The sequence below is a fragment of the Haliaeetus albicilla genome, chromosome 19 (assembly GCF_947461875.1).
Source record: "Haliaeetus albicilla chromosome 19, bHalAlb1.1, whole genome shotgun sequence".
Classification (NCBI taxonomy): Eukaryota; Metazoa; Chordata; class Aves; order Accipitriformes; family Accipitridae; genus Haliaeetus; species Haliaeetus albicilla.
Genome location: NC_091501.1, coordinates 25,188,574 through 25,204,188, shown reverse-complemented (window position 1 = coordinate 25,204,188; position 15,615 = coordinate 25,188,574). Strand labels below are relative to the sequence as shown.

The following is a 15,615-nucleotide window of genomic DNA, read 5'->3' as shown; positions in this document are numbered from 1 at the left end:
GTTCTGGTCTTTCACCCATTTGAGGAAATGACACCAGTTCTCCCGGAAGGCAACGTGCACATTCAACCCCTCCACATCAGGGCATGAGAAAGTTTGGAAGGAATTTCTTTTTTTTTTTTTTTTTTAAAACTGTCAACATTAATACTTTGTTTCTTCCTGCTTGTGTCTGAAAATACAGTGCTGCATTGCGCTGCATGCATGTCCTATCAGCTGTACAGAGAAACATCTAGAAGTTTAAAAAAACCCACAACCTACTGTTAATTAAATCCGTTGTCAAACTCATTTAAAAAAATCTCTGCATGCTCAAAACAAAATCAATATTGTGAGCAGTGTGTGCCACATCATGATAAAAGCAGACAGAAACATTTTCAGAAGGGATGTTGGGCCCAACAAAACATTGACATTACACATATGTAAGCTCAGCCCTACTCAGTAAAGCAGTTAAGTTTAATTGGGTTTCTCCTTAAATGATGTTTATATGTCAAAGAGACAGAATAGATGGTGGAAAACAGTGAGTCCACAAACACTGTGCAGCCCGAATATCTCGAGGTGGGTGTAGAGAAGGAAACGTAGAGGTATATGGTATACAGCAACGGCTCCCCATTAATGTGGTGGAATAATTCCAAGTTGTTAGGTGTTCCCAGAAATTAAACAGTTGCAATAATCCTGTTAAGAGGTCTTGTATTCTGGGCTGTGCAGAGTAGGAAGGGGTTCAGGCTATGACATGGAGTGACTGCTGAATTGCAGACAAGGCCCAGAAAATAAATTAACAAACTCCTAGATCCAGATGATTGGGACCCAAATCTCTCACCATGGTGTAAGACTCCTGACAGCTCACACACACTGGGAACAGAGCATATTTTCATACCTAATTTGTACCCACAAAGGTAATTCTGACGGCCTGCTTATTGCAATCGCTTTAATATTTTAATTTGATTGACAAGAGGGTACCAACAGGGCCTCAGTTCAGGAACAAAATCAGAAGTCATGGTATCTCACTGAGCTACGCTCCAGGTAACATGCCCTGGTACGTCTTTCCCAAAGGATCTCAAGTGTTTCTCTGACTTTGAATCATGTTATAGAAGACCTGCAGTAGTGCTAAAGCCACATTTCTAGCATGGTAACTACACATCTGAAAAGAGAAGCCATACATATCTTTACAACAGGAGAGAGGAGAGGGCGACTTATGTTCCCCAGCTGTCCCTCTTACATCACTATAGATATTACCATTTAAGTAGAGGAAGGAGAGTGACATAACCACAAAATATATTAATCCCCCTTAAGAACAACTGACAAAATATGACCACCATTACATCTAGTTTGCAAGAATTAAAAGGGACTGGGATTTTTTAAATTTTGAAGAGCAAAAGCATGCACTACCAAATCAAAGGAGTAAATTCTGTTACTATCTGATATGCACCTTAGTCAAAGACCAGCATCAATAAGAAACGCTCTGTAGCAACCTTGCTGGGCTTCTAACCGGATTTGGAATAGCAAAGAGAAACAACACATATTCCCTTAAATTACATTTGTATTATCTTGTTTGAAGTGTGCTTACATGTATGCACAGCTCCGTACGAATCTATAAACAAGATTTTGTATTTCTCCAGACATTGTAGAGGTGCTCTGTTTTACACAGTCCTCTAAAAAGCAACCAGAAAGGCATTGATTGTTGTCAAAGTAATCCCAAGCTAGGAGAGTTCAATATACTTTTGCAATAACTGAAGTAATATATCAACAGAATGGATCAATTTCAGTGCACACGGAGCCAACTAAAATACTTGGAAAGAAGTGTATCACCTGCAGACTGCAAGACCCTGTTATTTCTCAAGGTATTCAGCAATGGAAGAAGCACCAGTTATATTTACAATCATGGATACATCAATAAATAATACTGATTAGTTTTATAATAACTTACTGATTATACATAAATTCCTGTTGATACCACTGGCAAGTGTTCTGATCATTTTCAGACAGACTTCCAGTCTGCACGTGAGCAGCCCATAGGAATGAGTTAGGTTTTGGTACGCAATCCTGAGGTTTTTACCTCCAGGAAACTGATCCTGAAGGATAAAGGTATATGATGGGTGGTCCTTAATCACTTCCTTTATGTGAAGATTGAGGTCAGAGTGGAAAAAGAGCCAAGGAAGGAAGTCTGCAGCACCCCTCAAACACACACACACACCTTCCTGAACAACTCCTTCGACAGTTTAGAGGGTTAACTCGTAGTTTAAATTAAGTAGTCAGAGGTTGGGATAGAAATAAACAGCTTGCACAAGCAACACACTGTGCTATTAAGTTTTTAGAAGTGACTTAAAAATTAGGTCAGTCTAATTTGTGGCTGATACTTTGTTCTTTCACTACTATGAACTCACAATGATGTCAGTCTCATGTTCAAACATGCCACATTTAGCAGCATACAGGCTTCCTGAGAGACTCTCTCAGCCTTCCTTTGTGCAAAAGGCTTCTGCCAGATTCTTAGCTCATACTTCACTGACTCAGGCATGCCACTCCAGTTTCAAGGGAGTTACACTGGCTTCCCGTCAAATACTGCACAGTTTGGGGTTTTTTTTTTCCTTTCTTCCTTTTTTTTTTTTTTTTAACTTTATTGACTAAAAGTTTAAGAACATGTGGCCATATTCAGGTTACCATTTTAGGCCTCACCTTCATTAGACAACATCCAGAAGAGACCTACCCATTAAAAGGTGTGGGAAACAGGTGTTTTTAATTAATTCAACCCACCTTTCAATACTTAAAGAGGGCTTATAAGAAAGATGGAGAGAGACTTTTTGCCAGGGCCTGCAGTGACAGGACAAGGGGCAACCGTTTTAAACTGAAAGAGGGTAGGTGTAGATTGGACATGAGGAAGACATTTTTTACCATGAGGGTGGTGAGGCGCTGGAACAGGTTGCCCAGAGAAGCTGTGGATGCCCCATCCCTGGAAGTGTTCAGGGCCAGGCTGGATGGGGCTTTGAGCAACCTGGTCTAGTGGAAGGTGTCCCTGCCCATGGCAGGACTAGATGATCTTTGAAGGTACCTTCCAACCCAAACCATTCTATGGTATTTTCCCATCCTTACCTGATCTAAAGAAATCCTAGATTTCCCTGTATTCTACACAAATTCAGCTAACTCTCAAAGATGCAAAGCATCCCACTGAATTGGGACTTCATACAGAAATGCTTCTTATGCAGCCACCCCAAAAAAACGAAGCACACTCACATACAGAAGCTAATCGGCCTGCATAACTTTTGATGTTCAAGGAAGACATCTTTTCATTATTATTTCTGACACAAAACTTGCTGCAGGGTTTTTAAGCATGTTAGCAAAGACGACAGCTTGAAAAGCACAAGGATAGTGTAAGTTTGTCTAGCCGTAAAACTTCAAATGAGCCTTCGACCCAGCAGTAAACTTGTGCAAGCATCTTTAACTAGACCCAAGCGAAGCAGCTCTTTGAACCACCACTGCTGCTTGTTTTGCCTGAATGGCAAAATAAAACTGAAGAAGATAAAGGAGAGATTTTAAAAGCAGTTACTAGTCCCTTCTACTTCTCACCTGTCAGCAGGAGACCCACTCCAAGGTGCCACCCTACCTCTTCCCCACTGTTTTTCCCCTCATCCTCTCAGACAGGCCCAATTAGTCTTTTCTGCTCTCTTAACTTAAGGGCACAAAAAAAATCTCAGGTGGGAGTAAAGGAAAGCCATCTAAAAATACAACGGTAGGTAAAAAACAGGTCACTGTTTGAAAATGGCAATCTGTAAGCTCATTCTTAGCGATCCTAATTCTCACCATTTAACTCATGTTTGTGCCTGTCACTAAATATTTATACTTCACATTGTGTGCTTCTCAACCACAATCGAGTCCCACTGCAGCAGCCACCACTGAAAATTTACCTCACAAACACTCAGCTGGAGCAGAAGGAAAAAAGGAAACAAGGGTGACCATTTGTAGGTTGCTAAAGCATTTCTCTTGAGGCTACACTACGAGACATATAATACTAGCCCAGACTCTCCCACTCTCTTGTTCATGATGCCGTTTTTCCCAACCAGTATAGATATTTTTATTTATTTTTTGTTTGTTTTAAACTATCATGTCAGTATGTTCAAACCTGTATTACACATCCATGGAACAATGTTATTGCATGAATCCTTAACGCGGCTAGAAAAGCATCCCACTCTGTCTCAGGAAAAGACGCGTTATCTCACAGTCATTTCCAGCACCAAATTAAATTCCAGCTACTCTAATAAAGAAAACATACAGACATGGTTCACAAGAACTGCATATCCAACAGATCCCCACTATTACTGCTGTATCTGCAACTGCCCAAGGATACAGGAAAGGCAAGTCTTGCAGGGAGAGGTGACATTTTTTGTGAGGCCAGTTAACGTGGAGCAATAAGAAGAGGGAGGGCATGAACTCCAGAATGCACAAGCCCTTCCTCGCACACACGGACGTGAAACAGAACCAAACCGTGACACAGAAACAAAAGCCAAGGCTTCCAAAACATCTCCACATCTTCCCAAACAGGAAAAGAAGAAGTCCAAAGCACATCCCGAAGTATGTCATAAATTACCCAATGAATCATTATTCCTCATGGAAACTGTCTGGCTGAAGCCACACCACTGAAAATATGCAATAAAAGACAGAAAGAAACCTAACAGATACCCTCAAAGAAAGAACGTTCCCTCCTCCCCAAATTCTTGGGAGTTAATACCAAAACAAGAAAATCCTGGAGTCATCATAGAGTTACGAGATTTGTGGTACATTTTTCCCATAAACAAACTTTTCTCTGGATTATTAAGTTGTTTATTATTATTAACTCAAACTTGACCTAGATTTAGCCTTATATTCACTGCTTTTGTTTCAAGCGGGATTTGTGTTCCTGAAACCTTGCCTCTTCCCCAAAATAATCAGTTTAAACGGCGGGGGGGGGGGGGGAATCCCTCTCCTTACAAACCTTTCTTATAACCTGTCTGAAAAAAAATTTTGTATTTTCTGGCAAAAAACCCCACCAAAAAACAAAAAAAACAACAAGAAAAACCCAAACAAAACAAAACAAAGCACACAAAAAGAACCATATAAAAATTATAGTTTCTTTAAAAGTATTTTTCAGGTTACTGAAAAACTTTGACCATTTCTAGCTACAACTAAGAATGTACTGCATTACTCAAAATTATAGAACTAGAAGTTTCATTCTACAATGCTACGAGGAGGCAATAACTTAGCTCTTTTAAAGTAAAACAAATTTTCCTTCAGTTCCAAGCTGACTTAAAGGTATCAGTGACAGAGATAGCAGATGAGATTAGACGCATTTGCCTTCATAAAGTCATGACAGTGATAGATGTAGTTGATGCATTTGTTACCTGGGAGGTTTTTTGTTAGTTTTTTTAAATTTTATTTGGATTGCAAAGAAATGTTAGCTAGCTAGTTTGCCACCTAGAGTGGTGTTTACAGTTTGGTTCTCCACAGGAACTCTGAGCGGCATGGAAAGACTAACCCTGGTGGTCTGAACAACGGAGTATGAGGAGTCATGGCAAAAACACACCTGAGAGAAGCCAATTTCTACCACCAAATGCCAAAAGCATTTCAGATGTGCAGACTTAGGCGAGAAATCTTCCAGAAAAGACTTCACCCCTGACTGCAACTGCCCTCTCTGATAGGATTATAGCACAGGTCAAAATGTGCAGGAAAAGAGCTGAACACAACCGCAGAAGCAGAGGTCACCAGGAAAGAGGGGAAGGAGCAGCACTCCTCCCAACCCCTTCAGGCTTCTTCCTCTGCAGCCACACCACCAAGCTCAAGCTAGAGCAGTAAATGCCTAGGGCACACGCGTCCAAAAATCAAATAATCCATAACCTGGGAGCTGGGCAAACTCCAGCACAAGCCCAAATAATTCTTTAGAACATCTAAATTTTAATTTAGCTTAGACTGCTTTGGAACAGGCAAAATAAAAAAAAAAACCTATTACTTAGATCTAGAAGAAGAAAATGTATCTAGTCTACCTGTAGCTACAATGCCCATCCAGGACTAAAACATTCTTCCTAATCTTGTTCTCACCATCATCTTAAAGCATAGTTTTGCCAAGGTTCAGCTTTCTGGCACTCTACTGAAAGCATAACCACATAAGATCTTCTTGAGAACCTGCTTTACATTTGGCAGGGAGACCACCTGGCATCAAAGGTATGCCTATTGGTATGCATACGACCATATGCCTGAATTTTAGTCAAAAAAGCAAGAAGCTGCAGGGGTATTTTTTTTTTTTAAATGTGTTTGGCAGCTAAATTCTCCTGATATTCCATGCATGCTTCATTGCAGCGACAGACAGCGTGCAGAGATGCTTAAATCTAAGACTCACAAGCTAGCTCTGAACCAAACCACCAACTTGGTGCTCAAACTAGCCTTGATGGAAAGGAGGGTTATTTGTGCAGGCTCACCCCATGGCGTGGCTACAGAGCTTTCGATACCCAGGCTAAATACTTTCTCCATGGCACTCCACAGCATAGGGCAGATGGACTAGGCTGAGCATATCAAGCTGCACTGTCCCCCTCGCTGCCACATCCAGAACGCCATTACAGTACCAAACACCAGAGAAAGCAGATGATCTCTTAAGCTTGCGTTATTACTTTTGCTCAGACACACAGACAGCATAAGGAATGGAAAATAATCTTACCGCCAGCACACAGAAGTTCCTGCAGACAGCAGGTGTGGTCTCTACACAGAATTGAGTGAGAAGTGTGCTGGAATAACTAAAGGAGAAGAAAAATACACTAGTGCCCCAAAAAGATGAATCTGGCCACCAGATATTAATCCACAAAACCTACAGTTGTCCCCAGGAGTTGATATACCTTTGGTTTTAAACAAAGCATTCACTGCTTGGATGGGAATGGGGGACTTGTCCACAAATAATTCCTCCTCTGCTGGTACAGATGGTGCCTGCTGCCTGGGTCTAAAGATCCAAAACCCCATGACACAGTTCAAAGTGCACCATTGCCCCTTATGCTAGACTGCCATAATTTTTTGGTGTGTTTAAGGTAAAACTCAAGTTAATAACTCCTTTCAGCACAAGTCTGTAGAGTCAAGTATGAGAAAGCACCAGCGTGATGATTGCTCACACAGTCTCAGCACAGCGTCCTTGTTCTTATGCAGCACGATAGGGACGTTCCTTATATAAGCACCTTCCTCGGGGCGGTACTCGCTCAATCAAGGAGTAATTATTTAACCACAATCCCATCTGCTTTGCATTCCCGTTAAAGAAAATTTTATGCAAAAAGGTAAGAGCTTGGCTACGAGTCCTTGGCCCAGATACCCTCTTACCAGCGCTGTGCTGCTTGCCAGGTCATCGCTGTTTGTACTTCAGAAGTTTGCAGCAGACAGACCGTGCCAAATCCAAAGAACCGTCATTAAAAGAAAAACTTTAAGCTTAACAGTAGGAAGTGCTCTCCATGCTCCCCTAATCTTGTCAAACTATACTGTACAGACAGTTACAATTAATAAAAGTATTCTTAGGAAGCTTAATGGCAACTTGGGAGCCATGGTTTCTCTGCTTCAGGTAGACTGGAATGAGGAAAACAGCAGGGAAGAAAATTTCTTTTGCTGTACTTTAGACCCTCACAAATGCAAAAAAGGACTCCCAAGGGAAACTGCTCCACTACAGACAACAATTTAAGAGGTGCAGATCTACCCAGGAACATCAGCTTCTCTTTCTGCCTACCCATGGAAAATACCTTTACTAACAGCACCTGAGCTTGTAAGCACAGAAAAGCATGATCCTGTTCTGCATTAGCTACTTAAAGGTATTTGAGGTGTTTCTTCCAAAAGGAGTGAACAAAGTTCGCCAGCTCCAAGAAGAACATCTGAAAAAACATTCACGCCGTCACCACTCAACAAAGATAGAGATGTGCAATAAAATGGCCCACTCCTTCACTGCATTTTGCACCTACTACTGTATATATAAACTCCCATGACAAAGCAGTAACTCCCAGACAGGCTGCTGAATAGTCTAGGTAAGGATCTTTTAGCACATGTCTATTTTGACAAAACCATAATCATATCCAAAATCGTTTTGGTGAGCAAGTGACATCAAGGAAATTATTTACTGACTTAGAATTCGTGTTTCTTTTTAGGGATAAATGATCACAGAGGACCAGACCAACTAAGAGTCTAAATATGGGTACCTTCTTTTAGTATTTTTAAGGCACGCTCAAATCCTCCTCAGGCCTTTCACAGACTGTCTATCCATCCATCCAGGTTAAAGGCAATTCCCATTGTACTCCACCCAACCCTTGCTCTTTTCAGGCGTTTAAATGCATTCAGGTTTATCCACGAGAAAGCTTTTCTGAAGAGCAAGCTCCATGTCTGAACCCAGCAATTAGATTACCAATAGTTTCAGACACAGACAAACTTGCAAAAATCTATCTCTAGACTACTGATGCCCCAAGCAGGAACGGTGTGTTGCATCCACCACGGCAGAAGCATTCAGAACTTTACAAAAAAAGCAGCCAATGTGCAAAGAGCCTGGAGGTAACAGTGCTATCAGGTTTACTGAGATAGGTATCTTCCAATTGTCTCACAACGATTAAGAAAACCTTAAAGTTAAATAATTACAAAGGAGAAGAGCAACTCTGGGCCACCTTTTATGCTTCACAGGTTTCAGCTAAACCATAAAGAACAAGAGATTAAGCCTCCTGGAAGGTCTGGTAATTTTGTTACCGTATTTATATTATTAAAATCAAAACACAATTGATCATGATAATTTTTTAATCCAGAGGAGAGTTACTTAATCCGTTATAAAACTATAAACATAGCTAAATTGTTTGAGGTTGACAGCCATGCTAAGAGATAAATGAATTTGTGGTATCCTATACAAACAGTTCAGTGAAAACCCAGCATTACATATTAGCACCTGATAGGCCTTTTAAAGACAACGTCAGATCTGAAAATTCAATCAGAAAACTTGCCAGTTTGTTGTAGCTTTGAGTTTCCTAAAAAAAGCAGCCTGAAAGTTCTGAAAGCAAATCTCAATTTAACACACACAGGTGCAACTCCTTCACTAAGTCCACAGAGAACGCAGTAACAACAGCAGTCAAAGGGATGTGTCCTGCTGGAGCAGAAACAAGTTTACATGAACTATGTTTTGGGGACTGCCAGGAACCACCACATGTAAGCCCATCACTTTGACATCTCATCTCATCTTAGGTTGCTGTCTCAAAATTTAGCTCTGTTAAAACCTCCACAGCAAACCTAATCATACATTAAGGAAACAAGCACTGCTTGTAACAGTCTCGAGAAAAAGTAGAAAGACAGGAATTAACACCAGCAGTTACAGAAGAAAGGTGGTTTTGTTTGTTAAAGATTTACTTTGAAGATGTCATCTTATGCATGCCAACTGTTGGCAGTCATCAGCAAAAATAAATTCTTGCTGTTAACAGAAGTAACTGAAAAGACAGGCAACTTAAGATGTTACCACATTTTCTTCTGGATTTTAACCACCACACATTGCAATAAAAACCATGACAGAAAGAAAACATGGTTAACTGATGACCAACCTAGGAAAACACATCACTAGCTAATGGCTTCACCTACAAATCAAGTCACTGCACGTTTAAATAATTTCTAGTACCCTCCTGAAGGAGCTCAAAAATCTGCTACAGCCGAGAGGCTCCCCTTTTTGCATTCCCCTTTCCCATCAACTTACTTCATCTCATGCTAGATTTCTCCCTAGACTTCTACATCAAAGCTAGAGTTGTATCCTGTCCATTTTTCCACTTGGTATTATGACAATTTAGAACAACACAGATAGGTGAAAAATGCTCACTTAGGCACACAATCTCTTTTTGCTAGTAGCACAGTAGCATTTCCTTTGGCCTTGACTATGCTGCTCACACCTATGCAGAACACTGAAGCAAATGTAATTTTCCAGTCCTGCTTCTTTGACCAGATGCATCTTTATTTTCTTCTTAAGCCATACGAGATAACACGAGACCCTCACCTGTCTCGCACTCCTTCCAAACACTGTCTCAAAACCACTACTTCGCCACAATGTCTACAAGGAATTTGGCATCAGTACTAAGACTATTGTGTTGACCAGAATTGCCTAGGTGAACACCACTCCTCTCTGCCTCTGGGACCACCAAACACAGCAGAGTCCACAGTCTCTGATTAGCATCCTGGGTTCTGTAATAAATATCTGTATTACTGCATGGAAGGGATACTCTAAAAAAAGTGTATATTAAGTAAAAATAAGCTGTGACTTTGGTTTTAGATGCCAAAGCAAACAAGATTAGTACTCCATAAAGAAAATAACTGAGTTATTTACCACTTTGGAGTTCTACCAAGTATTTGATACAACTAAGCTAAAGCCGAGGATTTTAGTCTATTTTCACTACAAGTTGTTCTTGAGTAATTGGGTCTCAAGACAGCACTGGTTTTTGCAGAAAAAAGATGCAATCTCCAATACCTTTTCTCTACTTCTGGAGTAACACTTCTTAATCACTCCATTTCACAACAGAGACCTTAACAAAAAAAAATGAAGAAACAAGTATTTTGTTATCAAGTCCTCTGTGCTTAGTGTTTCATAACAATTTTATGTATGCAGAGATGCCATGTCATTCCGGACCAAGTGTATTTCAAAATGGAAAACTATCAGCAAGGAATTTAGAGAATCATGCTCTCCAAATGAAGGGAAGACAGCTGATACAGAAGCAGCGAACACACTCTACGATCGGTCCAGCCTTCCTTACTCCTTCAGTTGGTAAAATGGCACTGGCATTACATTTGAAGTCAACTGAAGCACTCTGTATATGAGGAACTATACGTTGCCATGAAGACTGATGAGGAAAAGTCTTTTCCTAGAGGAAAATAAAAACAAACCAACCCCCAGAAGAGGCTGTATGTGGCTGTCGGGAGGAGGGGAGGAACAACAGGAAGGAGGAAGAAATCACTGCGAATCTGGCATCTTTAATTCAGGAAAACATTAGAGCTCTTGCAATTCCCACAAACTAAACAAGACATCACACAGTTACTGTGGAAAAGGGGGAAGAGTCAAGCCAGTTCTGTTTAGAGAAGGAAGTAAGGGGAATACCATGCCAAATGCAAAAGGAATTTAATTTGATGAAGGAGAATCTACATTTCAGTTTAGCCTCTGAATCACAGCAGGACATGCCAAGGGACGTTTTTCATTCCATGTTTATTCTTTACCTGGAAATAAGAAACTAAGCTTTTCCGCTGCTCCTCACTAGAGTGATCTTAGTACTATGTCAGAAAGCCAGTTTACTGTTTGCATTAGCTCACCACTAAATGACAGTGGCTGTAACACAACTGAGCTCACCACACTCATGGAAGGAATCCTACCAAAACCAGTACCATGCCGTTACATTTCAGAAATGGTGATTAAGATACTGCCAGTCCAAAAGATCCTCAATTCAAGAAGGGAGAGGAAATTAAAAGCTGCATGTTTAGCTCCCAGCTGAGTCTGAAAGTTGCGGAAGGTATACATACCACTTCACAAGGAAAGGGAACAGGAAGCCAGGGAAGAAAAGAGTCATTATGTTCAAATGGTAATATTTTCGTGAGGTTACACAGGCCAAATGAGCATATCCTAGAAAAATGTGAATCCAAGCCTGGGTAAAAAACAGAAAGCAGAATAAGTGACAGCAGATGGGGGGTTGGGGGGGAAGCTTTAGAAGAGCAAAGACTATCAGACTGGAAAATGTATCAAAACAATAGGAAAAATCGTAAGACCTGGTGCACAAAAATGGAAGGGTGCAATTAAATTTGATACTAGCAACTAGATAATAATAGCTCAGAAAGCACAAATAGGCTTTGCAAGGGCCTCTCCCACAGGGGATGCTGGCAAAAGATCAGTTCGAGATGGACTAAGATGATCTACTGTCAGGACTGACACATCAAAAGAAGAGAAGAAAAAAAAATTGGTTAACTAACAGTAAGCTACCATCTCCTCAAGATTTATGAGGGAATTAAAGAACGTAAGGGCTGAGCAGAAAACAGAAATATGTAATACTCATTAAAGCAAGCTATTCCAGCACAGGTACAAAGTGTTTGTAAAACATGCTATAGGTGACAGAAAAAAGGAAAAAGAAGGAAAAAAAAATTAGTGAACTTCAGTACTAGAAAAACTTATTTAAAACTAGCCACACAGAACCTCTGGCAGACCTGATGATAGGCATAAAGGAGCATAAGGCAAGAAATGAGCGAGGACACAAACCCACCCTTTTCCATCTGACCCAAACCCACCATTAAATTTGCCCATGTGTCTTTGAGCATGTCAACTCAATTGTTTAAAGGAACTTTATCTAGACTTACTAGAAAGTAAATTTTGGAGTCTATAACAAAAAGTTCCAAAGAATCTAAATTTTAAGATAAACATAATATTTATAGCCATATGCACACAGCCATTCCCCACCACTGAGGAGATGGAAAAAAACCTCAGAGGAGTAGTAAAGGAAAAAAAAAAAAGACAAATTGATGTCTGTTGATAGAAACAATATTGGATGAGATTATTGGACATTAACCACTTTTTCAGTTAATTCTTTAGCTTTGCAGCTGGCTGAATGGCAAAGCTGCGTCAACAGGCAGACTACTTCAGTTGACTTGTTTGCACAAACGCACATGCAAATTTGATGCAAGTCAGCAAAACTCAGTCTGCGTGGTCTGGGAAAAAAAAAAGCCTCTTCCCTGAATGACAAAAGCCCTCAGCTGACAAAATGCCACCAGTAACAAGACTAGCGCCGACATGCTGTAGGGACAGCAGTTTCATCAGTAGGATGCTCTGGATTCCCATCTGCCCTATACCTGATCTTCCGCAACACCATCTCTTCCAGTGTGGATGCCTTTGCGTTACAGCAATGCGAGCAGCCATACAGCGACAGGAGCTCTGCAGAGCTCCTGTTGAACCAGCAGAACACTTTTACTCTAGGCAGTACCCCAAGATGACGATCCTGGTATCAGCATACAACTCCTCAAAGCAAATGTAAAGAACACTCAAAAACCCCAAATGATTTTGAGACTGAAAGTATATAAAAAATACAGTGTTATAATTAAAAAGAAGTCAGAAACACCCCCTGAAGAGGAAGGGGAGTACTATATCGAGTTGTAGGTTTAATCAACACCTCCCCCAGAGCAGCAGGCAGAGATGACACAAGCAATTAACAAGTGAGGAAAATGAGAGTTCCATATGACAACTCTGAAGATACTAGTACCATTTAAATTAATATGAGGAGAAAAGGAAAAAAAGAAAAATCAGACAAGGTAAAAAATAAATAGACATTACTAGCCATCCATTCTCAAAGCAGAAAAGAGATTTTTCATTTTACCAAATAAGTATGATATCAAAGAAATGCTTTCAAGTTTTCAGTAGAAAGGGATGAGGTTTTCATTTCAATTTCCTTTGAAAGACCAAGTAACGATCAGAAATCACAAGCATATTCAAACAGATACACCATAAGCTACCAAATGAACAAAATTTATCTGCCTACTTCAGAGAGCTATAACCACTAAAACTACATGCTAAGTGTTCCATGAAGACCATGTATCCAGATCTTCTCAATTCATCACACCTAGACATAGCCTAAGAAGGCTTATCTGCAAGGCTGTTCTGCTTTGCTAGCTATTTAACTGCTTTTCTCACCACATAAAACATCAAGAAATCACTTTGAATGAAAGCTTTACAAGATATAAGCTGATCTGGACAGAGTATGTGTGCATATATACATATGTGTGTGTTCCTGTATGTATAGATACACAGTTTGTATGTGGATGTATGTATATGAAAACACACACACACACATATATATATCTGTGCTGTCACAGTTTTAAAGAAAAAGCGTCCTGACAGAACTCAAGTTCTAAACTTGTCAGGTGGCAGACAAGCAAGAGTTTCCAATGGAGTACAAAGCTCTTGGGGCTCCAGGAACTCAAGCCAAGCCAACCCAACTTGAATGCACAGCTGCAAACAAACAGCAACCAGTTTTTTAGCTTGAATCAATGGTTCCAGCCTTAGTTTCCAGTGGGTGAATCCACGTAATGAATATATTTCTTGCTGCCTCTGCAGAAGACAAGCTTGGAAAGGAATTCCTCCAAGTTTTAACAATTCCTTTCAAATTGCCATGGGCGTACCAGCGCTGCAGGACAGGGGTAACTTCAACTCAAGACTTGGTTCGTGGGCCAAGCGCACAGGAAACCCCCAAAGACAAAAGACACGTCTCTGGAACAAGAGGAAATTCTCTTGCTGGAGCACACCTGGCTACTAAACCACGAAGCCCGTTCCTACCCCCTCAACAGGCAGACATGTCAACAAGAGGCAGAGCCCATCATACCTTTGGCTGCTCCCCAAACTGCTGTTCCAGAGCCACACACACCCAACTGATGGGGCAGACTGAGGGGGTACGCTCCGCGACAGCTTAAAACAAGCTAAGTCAGGCTACCAGAGAGCAACCACATCCCTTACGCCAGCTCACATGTTAATTCAGTGAGCTGACTCAAAGAGCTAAATCAGTCACAAACTAACTGTACTAACAAGTAGAATAAACAAACACATAAATAAACCACATCCAAACAATTTTTGGCTATCTCTGGTTCCCGGCTCTGCCTCACTGTGGGATCCTGAGAGCGATTACGAGAGTGAGTTTGCGACGACGGTGGCTTGGAAGACAAGAAAAGAATCACAGTAACTGTAAGCATTTGGTGTTACCTGCCATAGAAATGCACACTACGTTGCACTAACTTGAGAGCGCTCCACCAGTCTCAGTGGATCCACACTAACTTTCTCCTATTTCACTTTTACTGCTACTGAACCTCTTTCTTTCAGACAACAAGGGTAATAGCAAGTTGGACAGTAGGCAGAAGAAAGGAGAGGATAGTCTACAGAGTGTTTTACTTCTAAGGTTTGTCTGTGTGTCAAAAAGGCAGGCAATTTAAGGTCTGGCATGGAGCGAACGACCACCTAGAGCCTACGGAGCAAACAGTATGATGGATTTCTGGTCTGCTTCAAACAAAACACAAACAGTTTAACTCAAAGAGCAGAATAGGCTACTTGTGAATTCATTTTCTGACTTGGCCTCAAGTGAAGTCTGAACAGTCATAGAAACTACTCTAAGCAGCAGACTCAGGACAGCAGCTAGAGGCAGAGGGACTGTGTCAAGCAGCTGGACTCAGTAACCTTTTCTACTAGCACAGCTGGAAAAAGACACTTTGTCAATAGCCTTTAGACTACTGTTCTTCTACTTTGTGTATTTAGGTTAAAGCTCCTTGTGGCACTGACTAGTTGTCCTTACAAAGCACTCACCCCGACAGCAGTGTATAACATAATCCAAAAATGTTAGAAGACAAACAGCAGGGGCCTGAGGAAGCTGGACATATTCTAGAAGCAAACACAAAATTTGCCAACTTTTTTTTTTTTAAAGATAAAAGCTTCTCTTCCATCTAGAATAACTACATACATATCTGATTTTTAAAAAGCCAACAATAAATTATGAACAGCATGAAGAAAAAGAGCACCTCGCAACAGAAGCATTCAGACAGAACATTTTCCCCACTGCTTCCCAGCCTCTCAGTTACACTGAAAGACACATCTTTCCCGAGTGGACTTGGGAGCATGCTACT

At 40.7% G+C, this 15,615-nt stretch overlaps 1 protein-coding gene across 17 annotated transcripts in view; it reads right to left on the bottom strand.

The window, feature by feature from the left end:
* Positions 1-15,615, bottom strand: part of DUSP16 (dual specificity phosphatase 16) — a 68,551-nt gene that overhangs the window by 42,940 nt on the left and 9,996 nt on the right. Inside the window, exon 1 of one of the 17 annotated variants that reach the window (XM_069806863.1) lies at positions 7,312-7,329. The exons of the other annotated variants lie outside the window; for them this stretch is intronic. The gene's annotated coding sequence lies outside the window, so the exon portion shown is untranslated. Of the gene's footprint in view, positions 1-7,311; positions 7,330-15,615 lie in introns of those variants that run through there. 17 annotated transcript variants of the gene reach the window in all.